The sequence below is a fragment of the Rhinatrema bivittatum genome, chromosome 5, assembly GCF_901001135.1.
Source record: "Rhinatrema bivittatum chromosome 5, aRhiBiv1.1, whole genome shotgun sequence".
NCBI lineage: Eukaryota > Metazoa > Chordata > Amphibia > Gymnophiona > Rhinatrematidae > Rhinatrema > Rhinatrema bivittatum.
This window is the reverse complement of record NC_042619.1, coordinates 184855296-184873407: the sequence shown is the minus strand read 5'-3', so window position 1 is coordinate 184873407 and position 18112 is coordinate 184855296.

Genomic DNA, 18112 nt, shown 5'->3' with positions numbered 1-18112 from the left:
TCGCGGCCTGGCGTGCAGGAGGCCCGCTGGCGCGCGGGGATTTACGTCTCCCTCCGGGAGGCGTAAATCCCCCGACAAAGGTAAGGGGGGGGGTGTAGACAGGGCCGGGTGGGGTGGGTTAGGTAGGGGAAGGGAGGGTAAGGTGAGGGGAGGGCAAAGGAAAGTTCCCTCCGAGGCCGCTCCGATTTCGGAGCGGCCTTGGAGGGAATGGGGGGAGGCAGCGCGGCTCGGCGCGCGCAGGCTATACAAAATCGATAGCCTTGCGCGCGCCGATCCAGGATTTTAGTGGATACGCGCGGCTCCGCGCGTATCTACTAAAATCCAGCGTACTTTTGCTTGAGTCTGATGCGCAAGCAAAAGTAGGCTGATCGCGCTTCTTTTAAAATCTACCCCTTAATATCTACTTGTCACTGCCTTGGGGTGTTCATTTTGCTGTTTTTGGTGCTCTTTGCCTCTCTTTTGATGTTTGGGATGTTCCTGCCACTGGTGGAGCTGCTTTGCCCTTTTCACAGTGCCTTGGGGATTCTAGTTGGTGAGTACAGCTACCCTTGAGTAAAGAATGCTGCTTCTTCTATTAAAGAAGGTCAACCTCTTTGATTAAGCATACAGCTTTGGGAAGATTAAGAGTGAATTCATGGGGAAGGAAGTGTACATGGGCCTACCCTGCCAGATCAATTGAATCAACCCTAGTGATCAATAGGGTAACAGAGGTCACAGCCAGATCACGCTCATTTTCCTCTCATAATACCTTATGCTTTCACGCCATTGTTGTTGGCGGTACCCTTTAAACTTCTTTTGCTGCCTTTGATGCTCATACTACTGTTTGTTCCCTCTGCCTATCTCTTGAAGTGTTCAAAGCCACTATTGGTGCAGCATTGTTCTCATGGTGCCTTGACTTGTTCATCCTTCTTGGTGACAAATATTAAAAAAAAAGAAAAAGGTTCCACGTAAAGGCAATCAAATGCCTTCAACTTTCTCTTTTTCCTAATGGGGAAAAAGAAACAATGAGTCAATGGCATAAAATTCCAAGTAATTAATCTGGCATGAAATATGTATTTATTTATTTATAAAGAAATCTGGCATGAACTAACACTTGATGCCTCTGTTTGGGCTGCTTTGTCATTCTCATTGTGCCACTGGTATTAATTCTACTCTTGGTGCTGCTTTATCACTCTCACATTATCTTCAGGTGTTCCTATTTCTAGACTGCTTTACATATCTCATTGCACTTTGGGGTGTTCATGTCATTATCTTTGGTGCCCTTTGCCCTTCTTTTGGTGCCTTGTTTTGTTGATGACACTATTTGTGTTGTTTTGTTCCTCTCTTGGTGTCATGATATGTTCCTGTTACTATTGATGCAGTTTTACTCTTTCCACACTGTCTTTGGGCATTCATGCCACTGTTGTTGATGCTCATTTTCCTTCTTTTTGTGACTTTGGGTTGTTTAGGCCCATGGCCAGTACAAGGGTATTAGGTGCTCTAGGTGTCTTCTGCCTTACCACCATCCCTCCATTCACTGCCCTGCCTCCCTACCCAGGCTTGCACACTCTCTCCCACTCCTCCACACAGAGGAAGCCAAACAAAATGGTGGGAGCCAGGGTCCAGCCTGAGGGAGCTTCCATGGGAGGGGGAGTCCAGGTTACCAGAAGGCTGAGAGAAGCGATGAGTCAGGTGAGAACGGACGGTTCACTGGCTCTTGCTCTTATGGCTGCTGCTCCTGGGACCATGGCACACTAGGTCCCTGCCTAGTTCACCTAGAGGTTCTGCTGGCCATTTTAAAGCCACTGTTTGTGCTCCCTCTTTTCTAGACTTAAGTGTGTTTATGCCACTTATTAGTTCTGCTTTCCTCCATCATATTGGTTTGTTGTGATCTGGCCACTGTTTGTATGCTTTTCTCAACTCTTGCTGTCTAAAAGTCCTGTTGTCTCTGCTGCTGATGCCATCCTTCAAGTTTCATTACACCTGGATTGAAATACTCAGTATTAGAGTCCAAAATAGGATGCATTACTTCCTCAATTGACTTGAATAGAAACAAATGAAATGACAAAAAATGCAATGAATAAATTTGGGAACCAAAATGATCAAAACAAACAAAATGGCAACCAAACTGAAATAATGAACCAAACCAATTTTTCTTTTTGTCTACATCCTTAATAACAATTTTTACCAAGCATCTTTTTAGATCTTGATAAATGTATTCAATGATAGCCTCGCTATGTTTTTCATTTTCTTCTGGCTTGACCAATTGGTTCTTAGTAAGAATATAAGAACATAAGACATGCCATATTGGGTCAAACCAAAGGTCCATCAAGCCCATCATCCTGTTTTCAACAGTATCCTTATGCCTGTTTGAGTCATATGAGTCATTTGTCTTATGCCTATTTGAGTCATATAGTGATTGCATACACTTTTTGATTTCCTTGTATAATGTACTTCATTAAATACAGCTGCATTGGCTCTCTACAAATTACCATAACATTATTTTCCCTCTTGGTTAATTGTAATTTTCCTTTTAAAGCAAATCTGTTGGCAATCACAGCCTGTAATCTCAATATGATTGCCTTCAAAGAAATATTGCAAGCAAGAAAATTGTAATAAGAGACTCAGAGTACATTTCTGTGTTTATATTATGAAAGCTCACACATACCTGAGGAGTGTTTCATGTCTGCCTCCAGAAAGATACACCCTATAATTACTCATTATTTGCAAGACATTTATTTTTGCTTGAAAGTTATATTTTTTAACCTTTGTCAATTTAAGCTGAAGTTTTATGTTATGTCATCATGTCTGTGGCACTGTTTCATATCTCAATTCCATAACAGAAGCTGAAAACTAAAGATGTGCTTTCATTTGAAATGACATAGATATTGTCAACAGTGTCTACATTGTCTCATGTCATTTTTTAAATAAAACAACAACAACAACAACAACAACAAAAAAAACCCACATTATTTCTGGTTTATTCAAACAGTATCCATTGAATTGAAATAGTACACAATAACTCAAGTAGAACACACAATCAAATTAGCATGTACTGACTCAAATAGCATTCACAAAATCAAATAGTGCACACTAATTCAAAGGGATGGTAATCTTAAAACAAGCGTCCATTTGCCCATATATGAGTATATGTGGAAGCGAGCACACATGCATTGGATTTTATATTGTCCATGAAAGTGCATGCATGTTATATATAAAATATGTCTGGTGCATGTATGTATGCTCTAAGTTTAAGCAGTAGCAGGAGGAAATGTTTTTCACATATTTTTCTTAAGGACTTTTCAGCTTTTACATGCACAAGTGATCATATTTTATAACATGCAGGCATGAAGGCAATTCCCAATTTTACCAATTAGTCCACAAGTTTGCCAGGTCTATCTCCAGGTCATCCAGACCCCTCTGTTCTTCAACTTGCACTCTGGCCAGTTTAGTTAGACCCCTGACACAAGTCAGTTTTTGGATATAAACAATTTTATTCTGACTTACACCTGATAAAGAACAGAAGTAAATATACACAGGTAACAGCCTGTAATGGAAGTGAATCCTTATTGCTGGAGTGCTGTTGGAACAACTTAGGGAGCAAAACTCCTAGGCTGACACTGACAATTAGCAGATGTACCCTATGGTGAGACTGGTCAGGAGCTTCACCTTTACCAGCCCCATTTCACTACAGGTTGAGCCCTTGTGTTCCAGGGGTTTGCAGGACATAGGCAAGAGTCTTTCAAGGTAGTTAGTGTCCAGGCTAGGGTCAGTGACAGGCACCAAGCAGGAATGGTCAATGTCCAGGCAAACATCAGTAGGAGGTGACAGGCAAGAATGGTCAATGTCCAGGCAAGGGTTAGTGGCAGATGGCAAGCAAGAAAGATAATTGTCCAGCAAGGGTCAGATCCAGAAGGCAGTTTGAAGGGAAGACAGTGGCAAGGCAGAGGGACTGATGAGGTAGCGCAGGCTAAATGGATAAGGAAAGGCTGGACTAGACAAGGCAGGGAATGCTGAAGAAACAAGACAGGCTGGGTTAGACAAGACAAGGCATGGATGACAGGAGAGTTGAGGCAGGCTGGGCTGGATAAGACAAGACAGGGAAGGCTGGAGAAACATGGCAGGCAAGTATGATACAAACGCTGAGGCAAATTCACTGCCATGCAAAAGACCTATTGCTAAGAATCTGAGTAGCTGTGGAGATCTTCCTTAAATAGGCCGGTTGGCAGATGTTATCAGGAGGCACCAACTCAAGTCTCCTTCCATGAGATCTTTAAGAGGTATTGTGCTGTATGCATGTACACACCAAAGGGTGATCCCAGAAAGCATTGGCAGCCACATCGATGGCATTGGGAGCAGAGGAGAAACAGTAGCTTGATGCACCTTGACCATGCAGGACCAGATTCTGCATTTGAGTATGCTTAAGGCACCTTGGGGGAGGTGAGTGTGGTCAGTTATGGGGCTTCCTGTGACTAGGCAAATGTAACAGTACCCCCTCCTCTATGCCCCCTCCCATAATTATTGACTCAGCTTCTGGGGAAAGTGATGTTGGAAATCCCTCACCAATTGAGGGACCTGAAGATTGGCTGAGGATTCCAAATAATTTTCTTCTGATCCATAATTCTTCAAGGAAATTAGTTATTCCACTAGGTTCTGGTACCTTCTGAAGTCTAAGATCTCTTGTACTTCATAGTTGGCTTTTGACTTAGATACTGTTTCCATGTGTTTCAGTGGTTTTCGTGATCGCCAGGTGAGGAGTAACAGCTTTTCAGTGAGATGTGGAATACATTGTGTGTTTTTAGTGTGGACAATAGTTTCAGCTTATATTTTATAAAGACAAGTTGCTGTAGGATGGGAAAAGGTCCAATGAATATGGGTGCAAATGTTGTCATGGGTATCCTGAATTGAAGGATCTGCATGTTGAGCCACACTAGGTCCGCAGGATTAAATTGGGAAGCCAGACGTCTTTTCTTATCCACCTGTTGCTCGACGTGATTGGCTGCCTTGGATGAGTAACTGGTTGGCTTTTTGCCACAGATTCTTCAGATTTTGTCTGGAGGTGTCTGCTGCTGGCCAACTTACAGTAAGTAGGACAGGGAGTGGTAATCAGGGGTGCTTGCCATAGATGATCTGGAATGATGATGAACCCATAGAGCTGTCAATATGTTTATTATGGGAGAACTCTGCCCTTGGAAGAAAGGTAGCCTGATCATCTTCTTGCTCATTGACATATACCTCAAGATGGATTTAATGACCGGATTGATCATTTCCATTTGTCCATGTCCTTGGGGATAGTAACAGAAACAAAGTCTAGAGTAATTCTGAACTTTTTGCAGAGTTTATTCCAGAATTTTGCTGTGAATTGGACACCCCAATCCAAAAGGATATGAGAGGGGAGTCCATGGAGGCAGAAAATGTGCTGCATAAAAAGGTGGGCCAGTTCTGGTGCAATTGGTAATTCTGGGAGTGGTGTGTAATGGCCATTTTTGAGAATCTGTCTACCATGGCCGATATCATGGTGTTGACATTAGAGAGAGGGGGGTCAGTGATAAAATCAGTGAACAAGTGGGTCCAGGGTTCCTCGAGGGATGACAACAGCTGTAATAAGCCTCCAAGGTTGGGCTCTAGAACTCTTGTGCTAGGCATAGGTAGCACAGAACTTTATGTTATGTTTTATGTCTGCTTTTACCTGGGGCCACCAGTAGTAGTGGTGAAGAAAGAGTTCCAGAGTTCAGGCAACTCTGGGATGTCCTGCCATATGTTTCATGTGCCCATTTCAATGTCTTCTCAAGGAGTCTCTTAAGCACTACCATCTTCCAGGAAGAACTGGCATGGCATCAGTGGTGATTGTCCTTGCAGACCTATAATGTGTTGAGAGGACTTTGGGATATCCTCTGTCTGGAAGGAGTGTGAGGGAGCAACTGCTCACTGGTTCTTTTCTACTGGTCGATAGCAGAGATTTTGTGTCTGTTGTAGGTATACCAGGTTTTTGTGGTTGGTGAATATAGTGATCAGATGTCTGGAAGCTTCAAGGAGGTAGTGCTACACTTCGAGCACCAACTTTACATCAAGAAGTTCCCAATTCTCATTCATATAATTCTTCTCCAGTGAGGTGAACTTCTTGGAGAAGAAGAAGCATAGCAGAAGAGTCCCTTGATCATTGGTTCAGTGAAGTCAGCTCCCATCTCAAGGGTAGAGGCATGTTCCTCCATGATGAAGGATTGAGTGAGATCAGGATGTCTCAGACATGGTCTGTGTTAGAATGCTTCCGTGAGAGAATAGAAAGACTGTATTGCCTTCTCAGGCCAGTACTGATTGCCCATCCCCTTTTTAGTAAGGGCCATAAATAGAGCTGTAAGAGAGGAATACCCCAGTATAAATTGTCTATAATAGTTCACAAACCTCAGAAGCCGCTGCAGGGATCTAAATCTCAAGGGCTGGGGCCAGTCTAGGCAGGCTTTCACTTTAGCAGGATCCATGTGAAAGCCACTTTGAGAGATGACGTATCACAAGAAGGGAATCTTCTCCTACTCAAAGGTGCATTTATCCAGTTTATCATAGAAATTATGTTCCCATAATCTTTGTAGCATTTGCTTGACATGCTACTTGTGTTGTTTCAGGGAGCAGAAGAATATGAGGATATTTCAAGTTAGACAAATACATGGGAGTACAGGAGGTCTCAGAAAATGTCATTTATCATGCTCTGGAATTTCAACCTAAGAAATTGCCATACTGGGTCAGACTAAGGGTCCATCAAGTCCAGCACCTTTTTCCACCAGTGGCCAATCCAGGTTAAAAGTACCTGGCAAGTACCCAAAAACTAAGTATATCCCATGCTACTGATTCTAGTAATAGCAGGTAATAGACGTCTCCTCCAAGAACTTATCAAAACATTTTTTAAACCCAGCTACACTAACTGCACTAACCATATCCCCTGGCAACAAATTCCAGAGTTTAATTGTGTGTTGAGTGAAACATAATTTTGTCTGATTAGTTTTAAATGTGCTACATGCTAACTTCATGGAGTTGTCCATAATCCTTCTATTATCTAAAAGAGTAAATAACCGATTCACATTTACCCATTCTAGAACTCTCATGATTTAAGCACCTTTTTAATATTCCTCCTCAGCCTTCACGTCTCCAAGCTGAACAGCCCAAACCTCTTTAGTCTTTCCTCATAAGGAAGCTGTTCCATCCCCTTTATCATTTTGGTCGCCCTTCTCTGTACCTTCTCCAGTGCAACTATATATTTTTTGAGATGCGGTGACCAGAGTTATGTACATTATTCAAGGTGCGGTCTCACCATGTAGCAATGCAGAGGCATTATAGGGATGTGCAGAGGGACCGCATACGTTATATTCAGTATTCGTATTCATGGGGGGCAGATATGTTGCATTCGGCAAGGGGGTGCCCTGATCCGTTCATGCGTTCCATTCTTATTCATTTCCTGGCTAAAATTTAATTAACTACAAATCCCCACCCTCCTGACCCCCGAAGACTTACCATCTTGTGCTCCTACCATGTAACAGGGGCCAACCAATGGCACCAGTAGCCTCTGTGACATAGTAAGGGCAAAGGCTATCGGCGCCATTTTGAATACTGGCAGCCAACGGCCCGAGTGCAAGAGATGGCTCCTGGATCCCCGCTGATCAACCAGGGACTTTTGGCAAGTCTTGGGGGACCCTCCTGACCTCCCCAAGACTTGCCAAAAGTCCCTGGTGGTCCAGCAGGGGTCCAGGAGCCATCTCTTGCACTCGGGCCGTTGGCTGCAAGTATTGGAAAGACTTGGGGGACCCTCCTGACCTCCCCAAGACTTGCCAAAAGTCCCTGGTGGTCCAGTGGGGGTCCAGGAGCCATCTCCTGCACTCGGGCTGTCCATGCCCTCTAGTATATGTGGGTATGACCAGCGCCCAGCATGTATTCGACTCACGGAGCATAAATGCTGTTTAATCACTGGCAGAATGGAAGAACCTCTAGTAGCTCACAACAATCAACCCAATCGTATCACTGGTAAAACTATCAACATTTACTGGTCACTGCCAAGTGTTATATGTAGGCCTCTCACTCACAGGGTCTGCATAGCATATCAGACTCCTACTTAGGTACAAGGCCACCTTACTTTAATTGTAATATTTTTGTTAGAATTTTTAAATTTTTTTGCACATTAAAACTGCCTCGTATCAGTTCTTCAGTAGAATTTTCATATATTATATTCCAAAGGTACGGGAGAAACAATAACTACTTATCTCGCCAATTTTGGTTAGTCACCCGACACGCGCGTGTTTCGAACCAACGGTTCTGCTTCAGGGGAATTTTTCTTCCGTATCCTGTCTCAAAGACGAACTTCTGGGTTTCCATTCCGCAAGTTTGAGGCGTCCATCTCTCTTTTCTTGGCTCGATTACCATGATTTTAAATATTGCCGCGGCTTCCTTGCGCCGCATCCATCTTGGACGCGGCGCAAGGAAGCCGCGGCAATATTTAAAATCGTGGTAATCGAGCCAAGAAAAGAGAGATGGACGCCTCAAACTTGCGGAATGGAAACCCAGAAGTTCGTCTTTGAGACAGGATACGGAAGAAAAATTCCCCTGAAGCAGAACCGTTGGTTCGAAACACGCGCGTGTCGGGTGACTAACCAAAATTGGCGAGATAAGTAGTTATTGTTTCTCCCGTACCTTTGGAATATAATATATGAAAATTCTACTGAAGAACTGATACGAGGCAGTTTTAATGTGCAAAAAAATTTAAAAATTCTAACAAAAATATTACAATTAAAGTAAGGTGGCCTTGTACCTAAGTAGGAGTCTGATATGCTATGCAGACCCTGTGAGTGAGAGGCCTACATATAACACTTGGCAGTGACCAGTAAATGTTGATAGTTTTACCAGTGATACGATTGGGTTGATTGTTGTGAGATACATTGAAGGTACACTGGAGTACAGTTGTATACGGGTAGAAGGTTGTGATTGAGAACCTCTAGTAGCACATTTTAAGGAATTTAATCATGTTTACACTGACATCTCATGGACGGTACTAGAAGTAATTCCAGCACATTGGAGAAGAGGAGACCGAGTTAAACGTCTTCGTGAAAGTGAGCAGAGATGGATTTTTCAACTCAAATCAGTGGCTCTGTATGGGCTGAATAAAGAGATCGAATGGATTCACTTCATGTGAGTGACAGCTCAGCATGCCACATTAGCAATCAGGTGGAGCATGTAAATTTACATATAAGCAGTCTCGTTCCCACGCTCTTCCTTGCTCAAATGCCGGTAAGAGAAAATGGTGGCAAGGTCGGGTAAGTCGCGATATTTTTGCAGCAATATTCCCAAGGATGTGCATCTTATCATTAAGAAATTGCTTCGTGGGGGCGCTCTTGAGCAGCGACCAAGATGGCCGCCTAACTTAAGAGCTCTGCCAACGTCACTTATTAATACTGGGAACCAGCTAATTATCTGGATGTAATATATGGGCATTTGACAGATTCCTCCTTCTGAAGATGTCTTCTGCCAAATCTTGGAAAATTGAGGCAGCTTTTGCAGCGGTAGCCGGCTCCAAGTAAGCGAAGCAAGATTCACCTTCCCTGGACAAAGCGGCCGCATCAAAAAACATGGCATCAGCAGATTTAGTTCTGCTGGAACTCAAACAGCTTAAGGATATGTTACAACTTAACATCGATGCTACCATGGCGATCCGGGGCAAATTACACATGGTGACCAAGCAATTGGCCACTTTTCAGGTACGTTTGGATGATGTGGAGGCTCAGGCCTCTTCCTTACTGCTTACCACTGTGGCCTTACCCCGCATATCCACCGAAATGGAGCAATTGCAGTGGGACATAGAAGATTTATCAAATAGAAATCGGCGAAATAATATCCGAATTCTGGGAATACCTGAGGGGGCAGAAGGCACGGATGCTGTTGCTTTTATTTCTAATTTCATCCCGTCTTTTTTCAAGATTAAATTTGACCAGCCTTTCGAAGTTGAGCGGGCCCATAGAATCCCCACCAGATGGATACGGGATTCTCAATACCCGCGACCCATTATTTTTAAGGTGCTGCGCTACCCCCAAGTGCTTCTCATTTTGTCGGCGGCCAAGACTCAAGCTCCCTCTCAATATCAAGGGAATAATCTCATTCTGGTCCCAGATTTTGCCAAAGCTACAATGGCACAGTGTAAACAATTTCTTGCCTTGCGCCCACAACTGCGCTCCCTCGGGACATAATACAGCCTATTATACCCTGTGCAGATGAAGGTCATCCTTCACAACCATACAAGGATATTTCAACAGCCAGCTGCTTTGGAGGAATTTCTGCGATCCCAGAATGCTCCAGAAATGGTTACTTGACGCTTCTGTTTCCATCTTTTTTTTTTTTTGTCTTAAGGATATTACTGGGGAATGCCCACCCACCCTGCCATGGTTCCCAGTACATCATATCGGACCACGGATATTTCTTTTTTTTTTTCATTAGCGATCTGGCCAGAGCGCTAGTTTAGTTGAGGCCACTGGCTTGTCAAGAGGCTCATTTTGCTGAGCACAGCCGTATGGCTTTTCTGATTTTTTCCACACTGCTACTTTTCCTCTGTTTTTCTCTTTTTTCCTCCTTTTTTTTTTCTTATCTGGAATGTGACACATATATGTTCCTGGATTGTTTCATTTTTGTAACCTTATTTGCTGCTGCAATTAATAGCAATGCCTTCAAGTTATACCACCCATTATGTTTCTATCTACATATCTCATGGCATCTGCGATTACTTATATTACTACCATCTCTCTAAACGTCAACGGTTTCTCACACCAGATTAAAAGAAAGAAGATCTTGACCTATTTACAGTCTTTGCACACAGACATTGCGTTCCTCCAAGAGACTCACCTCTCTCCAACTGAATCCCTTAAGCTCAAGCAACAGTGGGTTGGTTCAGTTCTTTTTTGCCCAGCAGTTCACAAAAAAAGAGGGGTAGCAATCCTTCTCCATAAGCGCCTAGATGCAGAAATACTTCATCAAGTAGTGGACACTGATGGCAGATGGATATTGACCCAAATCCAAATTGCTGATCATTCATATTCTCTTCTCAACATCTATGCTCCAAATGTAGACAATCCTGACTTTTTTCATTCTGTGTTTGCTAACCTTCTGACTTTGGAGGAACATCCCATTATTATAGGCGGAGATTTCAATCAAACCTTGGACCCTTTTCTCGATAAAAGAACTACATTACGGCCTCACATATCCAAAGCTTGTAAAGCCATCCAGCATCTACAGGACTCCTTTGGACTAACAGATCCGTGGAGATTGCTTCACCCTACCAACAAGGATTATACTTTCTACTCGGTCCCACACTCTTCCTACTCACAAATTGACTTTTTTCTCATCTCTCGTTCCTTGGTCTCTTCCATCAAGTCAGCATCTATCCATCCCATCCTGATATCAGACCATGCCGCAGTGGAACTGTCTATTCGCCTGCTTTCTCCCCTTCAGATTGATCGCAACTGGTGCTTTAACTCTACTTTATTGGCTGATCCTTCCTTTACTGAAACCATTCAATCTAAAATATTGGAATTCTTTAAGTTCAACTCATCATCAGAGGTCTCTCCCTCTACCCTTTGGAATGCTTTCAAAGCTACCATCCGGGGAGAAATTATTAGCTTTACCATTAGATCCAAGAAGATCCATGCAGCTACTCTTTCTCACTTACAATGCATGGTTGAGACACTGGAACAACAGCATATTGCATCTCCTACTTCTGCATCTCTTACGTCACTTTTAAAAGCACGATACCAATATAACCAACATCTGAGTGCTCAAGTTCAACTTGGTCTTCATCACTCCAAAGCATTATATTATATGGAAAACAATAAATGTGGACATAAGCTTGCTGCATATCTTAAAAAACGCCAGGAAAAGAAGGTTCTCTCACCTCAGAGTTTGCCTTTAACTTCGGACACTGATATTCTTTTGGCTTTTCGCTCTTTTTACGAGACGTTGTATCAATCAGAAGCAGATGTCAACCATTCATCGGATCAGATTTAACAGTTCCTAGCGTCATTAACTCATCCTTCTCTTACGGCTAGTTAAGTCTTACTACTTGCTGTGCCCATCACCCAACTGGAAATCACCTCAGTGATCTCGTCCCTATCCCGTGGAAAGGCGCCCGGCCCTGATGGCTTTAATTTGGACTTCTATAACGCCTTCAAGGCTGATCTGATGCCTCGATTGTATGATTATTTTTCCTCTCTGAATTCACACCCCACTGGGCTTTCTAGTTTCATTGAAGCCTATATTGTGGTTCTTCCAAAGCCAGGCAGAGACCCTACCCTTATCTCTAATTATAGGCCGATTTCTCTTCTTAACACAGATTATAAAATCTTCACTAAAATTCTTGCCACTAGGCTCTCTCAGGTGCTATGCTTTATTATCCATCCTGACCAATCCAGTTTTATTAAAGGCAGACTTTTAGCTAACAATACTCGCTTATTTTTGCATGCACTTCATCATGCTTCCTCTCTCGCACTCTCCGCAGTGGTCGTATCTCTCGATGCTGAAAAGGCCTTTGATTGGGTTGAGTGGCCTTTTCTCTTGGCTTCCCTTAAATGGTTTGGTATTGGGCCCACGTTTCTTTCTTGGGTTCAATGTCTTTATTCTTCCCCCTATGCTTTCCTATACATAAATAACCGGACTTCTTCCCCTTTTCATTTACAATGAGGCACCCGTCAAGGATGTCCTCTTTCTCCCCTTCTTTTTAACCTGGCTTTGGAACCACTGCTGCTGGCGATTAGACAATCTGAGACCATTACAGGCATACCCATTGGCAATAAGGTGTACAAACTGTCCGCATATGCGGATGATATTCTTCTTTTTCTTACAGATCCTGTCTCCTCTCTTCCTTCTCTGTTTCATCTTATTTCTACCTACTCTTTAGCCTCTGGCTATAAAATCAACTGGCATAAAACTGAGTTGCTTCCCCTTAACCTTATGGGATCAGTAGTGGATTACACTTGCTTTCCCATACAAAAAGTTTCGGGTGGCCTTAAATATCTTGGTATTCCACATCTCTCTTGGTGGGGTCATTTAGACACTATTAAAATGGTACTTGCCCCCAAGATCACCTATTATTTAGCTATGATTCCTGTGTTCTTTTCCAAGGATTTTTATAAGCATGTGGATGGTATTTTGACTAGATTTCTCTGGCATAATAAAGTTCCGCAGATAGCCTTGCAAAAATTAAAGTGTACTTCTCAACAAGGAGGGGTACATTTTCCTGACTTTTATTTATATCATTTGGCTTTTATTCTTCAACAGGGACATCATTATTTTGATCCTGGAACAACTCACATTGAGCATCCTCGATGGCTTCCTATAGAACAACAGTTATTTCTTCCTGCTCTGATGACTTATTTCCCAGGGGTTCCCCTTCCATCATACGCTGCCTCTAATCCCATAGTGCTTGCCTTATATAGGACCCTACAAGAGTTTGACACACAGCACCCTACTAATACACCTGCATGGGGAGTCTCGCTTTTTGCCCCAATTTGGAGCAATCCCAAAATAAAAGTAGATGGTCATCCCATAAATTGGTTAATATGGAAACAACTGGGCATTTGGTTTCTTACATCCTTGATCTAAAATGGCTCCTTGCTCTCCTTTGAACATTTACAGGCTTGTTATGGGCTTCCAAGATCTCAGTTTTATGCTTGGTTGCAACTTTGTAGCGCTTTATCTACCCTCTCTCTTCCTGAATTGTTCTCTACAGAGCATCTCTTTGCTTTTGCCTCTTATCAGACATATAGTGTACTTGCCCATCTCGCCTCACAAATTTATAAAACTCTCAAGCTATCCAGATTCTCTAAGTCTGTCATTAGCCTTCAATCTCTCTGGTCGCATGAGCTTGAGGTCTCCCCAAAATCTGTGAACTGGACTCGCCTGTGGCAGGTCTTAGTATGCATATCACTCTCTTCCAGCCTTACGAAGACTTCCTTTTTCATCCTTCATAGAACGGTATGGACCCCTTGGAAAATGCATCATGCTGGACTTCTCTCATCTCACAATTGTTGGTCCTGCAATATGGCTAAAGGCACACTTTCTCACATTTTATATTATTGTCCATATGTATCTCATCTTTGGAACCAAATCTGGGATATTATTTCCAACATTTTGAGTCTCTCGCAATCCCGTACCTATTCTGCTATCATTCTAAGGGGAGCTGATCCATCTTTTACTCCACTCTCCTCTGCTGCACGCAAACTGCTAGATTTTTTGTTATTAGTCACGCTACACAACAATTTGGCTAATTGGAAGAGAAGTGATATGCTTTCTGAGCATTTATGGTGGAACTCTGTATGTCTGTATAGTAAATATGAAAAGGCAATGGCAATTACATTTCATAGAATGTCTTCCTGGTGTCAGGTGTGGAAACTGCTGGACGACTATATCACATCTGTATCTTCTTGAAATGGGTGTTACTATAATACTAGTCTTCTTTTTGGTATTGCTGTTTTGTCATGTTATTTATATGATGTTGGGATGTCACCTCCCCTCCCCTTCCTTTCCTATTCTCTTTTCTCTCTTCTATTAATTGTCTATCTTCTTCCTTCTCTTTTCCTTATTTTTCTCTTTATTTTTAGCTGACATTTTTATGAACCTATCCAGCCTTACTATCTTTATCCCCTTCTTCTCTTTCTTTTTCTTTTTTCTTTCTTTTTCCTGGTCACTTACAGTTCTAGTATACATATCAGGCCGATACAGTAAGGACGCGTTAGAAAGAGTGCGGCAGTGCCGGGCGCACCCTTGTTTGCCGCACGCACAGTTCGGATCACATAACGCTCGATTCAGTATTTAAATTACACACAAATGCAAGCCGCATCCAAAGCGCGTCCATGAAGCGGAAGGCCTGAGCAATCCATTTTACTGTATAGAGCACTATACAGCGCCTATACCAGTGATGGCTAACCTATGACACGCGTGTCAGAGGTGACACGCCGAGCCGTTTTGGCTGACACGCGCAGCGTTTCGAGGACTATCAGGAATTTTTTTTCGGCTGCGCCGAGCCTTTCCTTTTTCAACTGCGCTGAGCCTTTAAATGTGTTTTTTAGTTTCCCCCTACCCTCCACCAATGCCCCCGGGCGCAGGGAGGCTCATGCGTCGCAGCGATGAGGCTCAAGACAACGCGCTGATGCTCCTCCTTCCTGCCTGTGCGGCCCCGGAAGTAAACGTTGCCGGAGCCGCGTGGGCAGGAAGGAGGAAGCGAATCAGCGCGTGCAGAAGAGGAGGAGCCGCCGCGGGTCGCTGCGAATCCCAAGTCGCAGCGGCCCAAGAAGAGGAAGAGGCCCGGTAGCAGGGCTGCCGCGGCCCGAGAAGATCAGGGCCGCTGCAGAGCCCATCCTGCGGCGACCCGCGAAGAGGAGGCCCAGAGGTGAGAGAGAGGCTGAGGGCCCGTAGAGTGCGTGTATGAGGTGAGTTGAGAGAGAGGACCTGAATGTTTGCAGAGACAGCATGTGAGAGCCTGTGTGTGTGTGTGTGTGTGAGTGTGTGAGAGAGAGAGAGAGAGCATGTGCCAGTGAGAGCCTGTGTATATGAATGATTGTATGAGAGAGCATGTGCCAGTGAGAGCCTGTGTGTATGAATGATTGTATGAGAGAGAGCATGTGCCAGTGAGAGCCTGTGTATATGAATGATTGTATGAGAGAGAGCATGTGCCAGTGAGAGCCTGTGTATATGAATGATTGTATGAGAGAGAGCATGTGCCAGTGAGAGCCTGTGTATATGAATGATTGTATGAGAGAGCATGTGCCAGTGAGAGCCTGTGTATATGAATGATTGTATGAGAGAGCATGTGACAGTGAGAGCCTGTGTGTATGAATGATTGTATGAGAGAGAGCATGTGCCAGTGAGAGCCTGTGTATATGAATGATTGTATGAGAGAGAGCATGTGCCAATGAGAGCCTGTGTATATGAATGATTGTATGAGAGAGAGCATGTGCCAGTGAGAGCCTGTGTATATGAATGATTGTATGAGAGAGCATGTGCCAGTGAAAGCCTGTGTGTATGAATGATTGTATGAGAGAGAGCATGTGTCAGTGAGAACCTGTGTGTATGAATGATTGTATGAGAGAGAGCATGTGCCAGTGAGAGCCTGTGTGTATGAATGATTGTATGAGAGAGAGCATGTGCCAGTGAGAGCCTGTGTGTGTGTGAGAAAGAGAAATGCATGTGAGAATGAGAACCTGACTGTGTGTTTGAGGGAAGAAGATGGAGAAAAAAGAAACAGAAAAAAAGACAATATAAAAGGAATTGGCAAAAAAATAAGAAAGGGAAGGTGAAAAAAAAGCCTGTGACCAACCAATTAGAAAACTAAGATCAGACAGCAAAGGCAAAAAAAAAAAATGTACTTTTTAGTGATTGGCACATGTACTCTTTGGGAATGTGCAAGAATAGCACTTTCTCAACGGATCTCACAATGTACGAGATCAGCATGGAGAAAGTGGAAGCCCACGGGGCCTGCACAGAGGAGGCAGCAGAATGGACTTCAGTGTCAGTAGCAGCAATCGGCACCTCCGCAATAGCCACGCGGCATCAGTGACAGTGGCAGCAGAGGAATGAGAGAGGTTCTGAGGTTGCTGGCAAAAGAAAGAGAGGGGGGGGTCTACCTTTAGTGTGTGAATGTGTATGAATGGGACTCTGCCTGGGGGTGTATGTGTGTGAATGCATGGGTGCCTGCCTGGGGGTCTGTGTGTGTGAGAATGAATGTGTGCATGCCTGGGAGATGGGGAGGGAGTGTTGTGAACATGAATGGGAGCCAATAAAAGAAACCGACTGACAGATGAAGTTTGTAACGCTTGCTTGGACTTGAAGTGTACGAAATACCAACCTTCAATTGAAGATTTAGCCAATGAAATTCAGCAACAAAAAAGTCACTAAGCAGGTAAGGTAAAGAATTATTTGTTTTTGCTTTATTAATAAATACAGTATATATATTAAAATTATAACTTTGTTGATTAGAGCTACAAATATCACAAAATTATGGATTTTTCTAGAAGTGACACACCACCCGAGTTATGCTCGGTTTTTTTATGAATTTTGACACACTGAGCTCAAAAGGTTGGCCATCACTGGCCTATACAGTAAAATGGATGCGCTGGTACCTGTCATTTCAAATGTCATTTGAAATGACAGGTACCAGGAAGTGGATGGTTCTCCTACGCTCGGGCATCGGGGATTGTCAGCCCTCTCTCCCCCCCTCCCGAAGAAAGGCGCACGGCAAAAATTGACTCGACATGTTATTAAAGCAAATGTGAATAAAGTGCAACAAAAGTAAACTTACTGCATGTGAATGACAAACAGTCCTCTCTCCCCTCCTCCCGAGGCATGCACCGCAGCTCCCCTGCCTCCCGGGGGTAGCCAGCGGTGAAAGCAGCTTCCAGCAGCCCCCGCTGGCGAAGGTGGATGAATGCACGCCTGTACGTGCAATTTGGGCACTCAAGGCAGTGAAGGCGCATGAGCGCATGCCGTGCGTGACGTCATGGCGTTCGGTCATGCACTTTCGCTGGATTGAGCGCCCAAATTGAACGTACAGGTGGGCACTGAAGGCAGCAAAAGTGCATGACCGAATGCCGTGATGTCACAGCGTTTGGTCATGCACTTTTGCTGGCTTGAGCACCCAAACTGAACGTACAGGTGGGCACTGAAGGCAGCAAAAGTGCATGACCGAACGCCATGACATCACGGCGTTCGGTGATGCACTTTCGCTGGCTTGAGCGCCCAAATTGCACGTATAAGCGTGCGTTCATCCACCTTCGCCGGCGGGGGCTTCTGGATGCGGCTTTCACCACCGGCTGCCCCCAGGAGGCAGGGGAGCCACGGTGCGTGCCTCGGGAGGAGGGGAGAGAGGACTGTTTGTCATTCACATGCAGTAAGTTTACTTTTGTTGCACTTTATTCACAATTGCTTTAATAACATGTTGAGTCGATTTTGACCGGAGCCTGCCTATTGCTGTCTCTCTCTGCTGGGCCTTGCCTGATGCTCCACACTAATGCAGGGGTAAGGGTAGGCGGTAAATTAGCAGGTTAAATATGCGGCAAAACTGCAGGTTAAAAAGGCGATAATCGGGGCGCACATTACTGTATGGGAGGGAATAGCTAAT